This window comes from Rutidosis leptorrhynchoides, unplaced genomic scaffold, assembly GCF_046630445.1.
Source record: "Rutidosis leptorrhynchoides isolate AG116_Rl617_1_P2 unplaced genomic scaffold, CSIRO_AGI_Rlap_v1 contig368, whole genome shotgun sequence".
Taxonomy (NCBI): domain Eukaryota; kingdom Viridiplantae; phylum Streptophyta; class Magnoliopsida; order Asterales; family Asteraceae; genus Rutidosis; species Rutidosis leptorrhynchoides.
Genome location: NW_027266606.1, coordinates 53,540 through 62,576, shown reverse-complemented (window position 1 = coordinate 62,576; position 9,037 = coordinate 53,540).

Sequence of the window (9,037 nt, the reverse complement as noted above, 5' to 3'; positions counted from 1 at the left end):
ACCAACCAGAGTCATATCAACCAGTTCAAGTTCCACAACCGGTCGAAGTCATGATGTTCAGTCCGGAAGATTTCCCTCCGCTAACTGATTTCAAAAGGAATGAAGTTGAGCATACGCTGAAAATCATTGCTACTACAGTTATAGCAGGAGGACCAGAACCAATCCAGCAAGCTGAGAAAGTTTTGAACTGGCAAACAGAGAATGCCATTGCACAAAACCGTATGCTGAAAAGCATTAATACAAAGGTTGACAACTTGGCAGCTAAACAGTCAATGCAAGCTAATTCTGCACAGTAGATGATCAATGAGATCCATGCAAGACTAGATGGTCTGCATGTAGAAATGCTTTCTATGGCGCAAAAGATGCTCGTGAACACTAGCAGTTTTAGAAGCAAAGAAACTGAAACAGCTAGTTTGAAAAATCAGTTACGAGACTTACAGAGAAATCTTGATCAAATGAAGCAGCAGCAAGAATCAAGGACAAATGCCGAAACTCCATTGTTTGGGCAATCAGTCCCATGGTATTCAAAGTACCAGAGTCCTCAAGGACCATCCAACACTTCTTCTCAATTAGGGTTTTTGTCAAAAGACCCTTCGTTAACTTCGAGGTATGGAACAACATCACTCAATCTGTTTCCCCCGCAATACAGGGCACAACGAGCTAAATTGCAGAAACAAGCTAGAGAATCACCGCCCTCTTATTACCAACCAAAAAACTTTCATCATCCCCTTCTAGCCAAGATTCACAAGAAGCCAATCCCGTTTACAATAATCCTCCTAAACCTCCCGAAAGACAAAGTGATCTTGGTATGATTGAATTCTCAATGACACATCTGTTAAACAATTTAGCAGATCAGACCAAGCCAAAAGCACCAGACCCACCCAAACAACCAGTTTACCCCCTACAGCCAACTATAATCCCTCACGTAAGCCAAATTCATGATTCAAGTGTAGAAGATTCTTCTACTGAATCAGATGTTGAATCTATCTCTAGTCTACCTCAGCAATTCATGGCAGGAAAAACCTCAAATACTGAACCATATGAAGAAGTTGTTGACACTGATGAGGAAATGTCTCCTCAACAGCAAGCTCCATCGTCTAGACCAGCATCAAGCACGAAACAACATGCTTCTAAAGTTCTAGTCTTTACTTTGGATGATATTCCATATCATAAGTGGAATAATCGACTTGATGAATTTCATGCTTGGCTAACATCAGAAGCTCTATCTGCACCAACTCCTGACGTTATCAGACAGTTTACTGCTCGATTTTCAGGAGCTCTCAAAGATTGATGGATTTCCCTTAGTGAATACAGACAGCTAATGGTTCTACAAGAATCAATTCCTGTTCTTATAGGAGAATTACACCGAGAGTTTCTTGGTCAGACTGATCATTTAACTGAAAGAATTCGAGAAGAATTCTTTGCAGCCAAATGTTGCTCGCTAAAGAAGCATGAACTTGCAAAGTATTTTGAAGTCCAGGCAAAGAGGTTCCATCATCTTGATGGAAATAACAATTCAAACCTGAAGTTTGTCTATCTCTCCTCGATAGACCCTTATCTTAGCCAGCAGGCGGCAACATACATGCGAGATCAGAAGATGGAAATTAAAGATGCCATTCTTGGCCAAATTCAGCAGAGTGTTCTCAGAGCTCTCGACAAGTTATGCAAGCAGAAGGAATTCTGGTCAGAATTCATGGATAAGACAAAAAATCTCTCTAAAGTCTGTTCCAGACCAGATCTTTCGATCAAATGCCCCAAATCCAAAAACTCTTGCAGTTGCGACAGCAAGAAGAAGCGTTATTTCCGGAAATATAAGAAATACTCTCCTGAGAAGTTTCGAAAGAAAAAATTTTTGAGATTTCAAAAGAGAAAATTCTTCAAGAAGAAAACTGGATTTTCTAAGTCTACTCGATGCTTCTTTTGTAGGAAGGAAGGACATTTTGCAAAGAACTGTCCAAATAAGAGTAAGAAGAAGACGCAACACTTGGTTCATTCTATCTCAAGTCTGGCTCCAGATCTTGATATTGACCGTCATGATCTTGAATCAATCCTATCCTATGATAGTGACGACAAAAATGCTATCTGTGGATACTCAGATTCTGAAGACAGCTATAGCTCAGATTCAGATGACAGAGATGAATGTTACAAGATCAGCAGTACACAAAAGGAGATTCAAACTCCTCATGTCCCGGTCACCATTTTCGACCCCGAAGGGATCAATGATCCGGTTCAAGTCATTGCATTCATAGACACTGGAGCTCATACTTCAATTCTTAATCCTGAAGTTCTATCGACAGACATGTGGCTACCGTTCCAGCAGGAATTTAGAGTCGCAAATGCCGGTTCCCTCGTCATTACTCTCAAGTCAAGGCCAATTATCATCGAGCTCTTTTCAGGATGTCGAGTTCAAACTCTAGTTCTTGGATCAAAAGCACCAGGCAAAGATCTAATCCTCGGATGATATAATTACTTTGCTTTTAAAAGAAATTTTGACATTTCTCTCGAACCCACAGGATTACAGTGAAAAAGCCTTTTCAAGTCTTTCACAACAATCCCACAACTTTTCTCCTTCGAACAAGCCATAACCAACGAATTCGAGAAGATTAAGTCAAATTTCATCGCTCGATCGTGTGCAGACTCTCATACCGACTTCCTTCAGAAGTGTGGTAAACCACTCTGGTTAAATCCATAATTTTTTGTCAAGTTGTCGTTCAAATCTAATGTGTTGACTACTCCAACGAAAACCAGTCATGCAAGGATGTCACCTGATCTACTCAGGCAAGCGAACGAAGAATGTGAACAGCTCATCCAACAAGGATTAGTTGTCCCAACAAACTCCCCGTGGGCGTGCAAAGCTTTTTATGTCAACAACAGAGCGGAGCAAGCACGAGGCAAGTTACGACTTGTGATTGATTATAAACCACTGAATGAATTCTTACAGGATGTTAAATTCCCTTTGCCAACGAGAAAATCACTTCTCCAGCACCTCTCAGGAGCTATAATCTACTCTAAGTTCAACCTCAAGCATGGATTTTGGCAACTAGGAGTTTATCCAGACGAACAATACAAAACCGCCTTCTGCCTACCCAATCGTCACCTTCAGTGGAAGGTTTTGCCATTTGGACTCAAAACGGCTCCCTCATTGTTTCAGCAGGCGATGCCCAAGATTTTCAAACCCATTTTGCATACGGCCCTTATCTACATTGATGACATCCTTCTATTCTCTACATCAATTGTAGTTCATGTCTAACTTCTTCAACAGTTTCAGTCCATTGCAGAAGAATATGGAATAATGCTCTCAGCCAGGAAGATGGTGTTGGCCCAGCCCAACATTGATTTTCTAGGAGTCCATATAATAGATTGAAGATTTGCACCTCAAGCCCATTTGGCTAAAGAACTGCTCACTTTTCCACAAGATAACCTGTCTAAAAGGCAAGTTCAACAGTTCTTAGGTGTCATCAATTACCTTAGCGACTTCGTCCCGAAGTTATCCAAACTAACTCAGCCCCTTAGGAAGATGCTAACGAAGAATCCTCCAGCATGGACAAACAAACAAACAGCAGCAGTCAGATCCCTAAAGCAAGTCATCCAAGAGCTGCCACCACTTAAGATTCCCTCAACTGGGACGCGCATTGTTCAATCAGATGCAAGTGATAAGTACTGGGGAGCAGTACTTCTCGAAGAAGTTGATGGTAAACGACAGATATGTGGATACAAGAGCGGTCGCTTCAAAGACTCAGAGATGCACTATCACTCTACATTTAAAGAAATCTTAGCGGTCAAAAGAGCAATAGAGAAATTTGAATTCCACCTGATAGGCCACAAATTCAAAGTTGAAATGGACATGTCTTCTTTCCCAAGGATGTTGCAGTTCAAACAAAAGGTGGTTCCACATCAGCAGCTATTATGCTGGAATGAATGGTTCTCTAAATATGACTTTATATCAGTCTATTTAAAGGGAACGAAAAACATTCTAGTAGACATGCTCAGTCGAAAACCAATAACTCTCATCAACCCAGTTCATTCCATAATATCTACAGAGGATATCTCTCCTTCTGCTCAGTCATCATCATCCAACGAGGTCAGTCCAGTTCAACAGGTCTTTATGACTTTGAAAATAATCTTCCTAATGATGCCAAAGAACTCATTCATTCCGAAACCCTTCTTCAAAAGGCCAAATACAAGATTTTTTGATATCAATTTATGATCCTTCAAGTCTTTGGTCCCTTAATGATTTCATTAGTCCTTGGCTTGTTTTTTTATTAAATTTCAAAAAAACTTCTTGTTTTTTTTTTTATTTCAAAAATGCTTAAAATTAAGAAACTAGTCTGAGAAAAAATAAAAGAAATGCATTAAGCGCCCTTGACAATTTTTGTCAAAAGTACGTATTTTTTTGTGTTTTCTTAGGCTAATTTCTTGGATTGTAGCAATTCTCGGGTTTACCGCTGACTTGTAAGATTGACCTTAGCCGTTCGTTGAAAGGATCGGACGGTGAATGAGATACTCATGATGTTTTTTTTTGACAGCTGAGAACTTTAATGTTGTCGGTCTCTTGTATGGCGGCTTCACGAACCACACATTAGGTTTCTATTTTCGATAAATATAAAGCTCAGCAGTATTACTTCCAAAAAAAAACCCAATGTTTCCATTAAACAAAATCAGAGTTTGCTACAAGGGTCAATGAAGAGAGTAATCCTCCCTCCCTACACATTGGAGACTTTATATTCGCCGATTCATGTGCAAGTCGATTACACGATCTCGAGATATAAACAAAATTACAGGAAATAAAGGCTCGACTAAGATATCTAATCCTGAATATAGTACGCGGCCTACAAGATAAAAAACTGTTGCTCTTGCTATTAATATCCATGCACTTATAAGACCGTCCGTTTCGTAGATGACCCTATCAAAACAGGGGTTAAGGGTTAGTCGAACTCCAGCAAGAATGGCTGAGGCCTCGATGCAAGAAATGTCTTGGACCCCTTTTATATATACTGATTGACGGACCAGGATTTGCCCAGCATGGTCGCGAGCCACAACAATGCCAAAACCTGTCATTCCATGATCTCTAAAAATAGCAGCATCAGAGTTGCTTTTTACCACATTTTCACGAGGTCTCCTCCATCTTGCATGCTGAGGAATGACCTGAGGAGGCCTTCTCAAATTCAGGTCATCCAACACCCTGACAAATATTCGGAAAGCCACCGTAGGCAAGACACAATAGGAGTTTTGCCACGCCTCGTTTATGTTTTTCCAATTGACCAAAGCAGCATGTTGGAAATATACCACGAATCCAGTGATACAGAGTCGTGGATTTGCTCAAACCATGAAAAGAAATCCTCATTTGCAAAAGAAGAGACATTCAGACCCATTTTTCGTCCCATCACTGGCCATTAAATCGATATGACGGATTGAGATTGGATTTTGGACGATGGTTTGAGAGATTGGCGGATCAAACAGTAAACTGAGAAGCGTGGATTTCCATAATCCTATAGAGCCATCAGTCAGTTGTGAAACATGGCTGATTCAATTTCTTTCGAGTTCAGATTGCTCCTTATCCGTAAAAGAGTGGTTTTCAAGCCATTTATCGATAGAAACTCGGATGTTTTTGCTGGTGCCTACGCGCCACACGCTGCCAGCTTGAAGAACCTCTCAACCATCCATATTATACTCCTCCAAACAAAAGACGGTCTAGAGTTGAAACGAGCTTCTAAGTTATTACAGTCCGGAAAGTATTTACCTTTTGTAGAGCTAGCTAATAGAGAATGAAGTTCCTGAATAAGGGTAGAACTCAAGGCAGCTCAAAAGAATTCATTGAAGACGGAAACAGAAAAACAATTTTGGACGTTAAGACATCATCAATGCTCCATGGGCTGTTTTGAAATCACGAAATTGGAAAATATAATTCTTTGGATGTTGTGCTTCATAAATCTCGCATGGTTGATCTTGATTTGGAAAAGTATGTGATGTCTAGAAAGGGTTGTTTTAAAATCACGGATGTCCTATTTGATGTGATAGAATTGAAGCTAATATTATATGATTCTCGGAAGGTGGTAGTTTGTTTGCATTGTGAAGTGTATATGTTTGATAGTTGTCATGAGATACGTATTGTTTTGGGGAAAGAAATAGTTGAAGTTGACCTTGGAAGAAGATTGTCCTCGTTCACTGTCTTACGCATCCTAAACTTAAGAGAATTGGAGTCATGGTTATTCATCTTGCTCTACAACGTACCATATAGACGATAGATTCCTCCTTCAAGTGATTTGTTTTCCCCTCGTTCCAAGCCACCAAAAAGAAGTAACGAAAGAAACAAGGAGAAATGCATTAGTCTGATTCAAATCGAGCCATCTCATGAGGTACATGAAACTTCCCCTATTTCATCTATCCTTTTCCATAAAGAACAAACTCACAAAGTTTTTCTCCACCACCGATCATTAGGAAAGTATGGAAGGAATTCGTTTGGTTCAAATCAATCGACCATCAACTTGTCTAAATTGCTTCAAATCTCTTCTCAAATGGGCAAGCAAAGGGTGGACACTCACCAGCCAACTCCTAAAGAAAATACCGGCCTCTCTTCTACTTTGATGATCTCTCCGGCCTTTTCAAAAGGAAAGATGACCATGAGTACGAGACGTATTCTTTGAATGTGTCTAATGGGAAATTTGGTCTCGACTTTCTTCCGTACATTTATGATGATAATGGCCACTTCTTTGAGGATTCTTGCCCCACCGAATCTTCACTACTTCACCATGCAATTGACGGTAAAAATCTTTATTCTGTTCCGGCTAAAAAAGACGAAAGTCATTGTCCCTTTTCGGATAACATTAACTATAGTCAAAGTCCCTCTAACGGAAATGCTAACTTGTTTAGCCTTAAGGAATTGACAGAAACTCATCGTCCCTTTTCAGAAATTAATGCTAATTTGTCTACCAAGAAAGCAAATGCTAATTTAGCACCTCTCTTAAAGAAATTCATGGAAAGTTAGATTTATATTCGGATGAATTTGACGAAATAATTGTCCAAACTCGGAAGTATTTGACAAAAAATCTTGTCCCCTTAAGGAATTGACAGAAACTCATCGTCCCTTTTCAGAAATTAATGCTAATTTGTCTACCAAGAAAGCAAATGCTAATTTAGCACCTCTCTTAAAGAAATTCATGGAAAGTTAGATTTATATTCGGATGAATTTGACGAAATAATTGTCCAAACTCGGAAGTATTTGACAAAAAATCTTGTCCCCTCTCAAAAATTGACTTTAATCAACGCCCCTCCTCGGATCAAAATATTAACTTTTTTAATAAGGAAGCTAAAGCATTTGACAATTTTAACTCATTTTCTATCGGCGACCTTGCCTTTATTGAATGGATCATATTCTAAATCACAAAGCTAGGCTTGCCCTCCAACTTGCTCAAATCAATGAAGGACCTTTCTTTATCACCGGCAAAGAAGGAATACGATTCAAGCTCAAGCTCAATGCCGATTTCGTGGTATTTATTTTCCCACAAGATCTTACTTTGTATGAGAAAGCCTTTGAAGAGTGGGAGAATGATGGATGATCATCCCAACAAATCCCTAACCGAGTCTATTTAAAGAGAAGTTAATATTTTGTCAAGCATTCATAAGTTAAAGGACAATCCTAGCTCAAAGATAAAGAATGAAGAACCAAACCAGCTCAAGAAAGATCACGAAGGTTCAATCCAGCTCACCTTGACTCCAACCTGCTCAATTCAACTCACATTGACTCCGACCAACTCATCCTAACTCAAGGCAACTCAAAAAACTTCAATAAAGACAAAAATGGAAAAATAAGTTTCGACATTAAGACATCATCAAAGCATCTCTTGTGCCGCCAAACTAAGTCTCATTCATGCTTCTTTGAAGATTCTTGTTCGGCCATCAATGTTTGTTCATAATCCTCCCAAGTTCATGTTCAGCTCATACATACTCCTATCAAATATTATCGGAACAATAAAAGTTGTTTAAGTGCATTGACATTAATAAAACTATTAATTTTCACTTGATTACAATCACATAGACTCATTCAAGTGCCAACAAGAGAAATATATATATATTAAAAAATCAATCACTTAGATGAAAAAAGAGAAAAACTTACATTCTACAGTATAAGAGGATCTAAAACTAACTGCAAATGAAAAATTGATATATATATTCATTATTAATTTTTATAATTAAGAGTGTATTTGATGTATATTTTTTTTTTTATAAATTTAATAATAAATTAAATAGAATATTGTAAGATTATGAAATATAATTTTTTTTGTTATTATTATTCTATGTCTTTAGATGGGTTGGTGAATCCTTGATCGAAAAGTATCAAAAATATTCATGAGCCAAACACACCCTTAACTATAAAAATTACAAAAATTAATAATATACACATGTCAATTTCTCATTTAGTGTTGATTTTAGAACCTTATGTTAAGGCAGGAGGCAAGTTTTTGGCATAAGTAAATATAAAAATATCTATAAAAAAATAAAAATGAAATATCTTCAATTTTAGCTTCAATTTTAGCTTTGCTCGACGGTTTTCATAGCATCTGAATAATCAATAATCTTGTCAAGTAAGAAATTTTAAGCAATTTCTTTCTCAATATACACAATCATATAATGGACAAGAAAATCATCTTCCATATTTTTTCGGAAAATTGTCTTAATGGTCTTCATAATAGAAAATACACGTTCAGATGTTGTTGTTGAAACTTTGAAACTCGAAGAGTCAAACACAAGCCGAAACAATCGGTCAACTAATGGAAAATATTTTCCTCATTCAGCCAATTCTTGACACAAATGGGAAGCTGGAGGAAAAAAAAATCTGTAATTTTGAATCATTGAGAATTTCAAGTTCATAATGTTATAATCCACATGCTAGGTTTTCTAACAATGCCACAATGAGGCATGACATTATCCCACAAAGATGGAGAAAAATGCACAGTCAAAATACAGATGCCCCAAACCAGAAAATACCAGCAAACTTTCCTACTCTTTTTCCTTAACTACTTCGTAACGAGAGCAAATT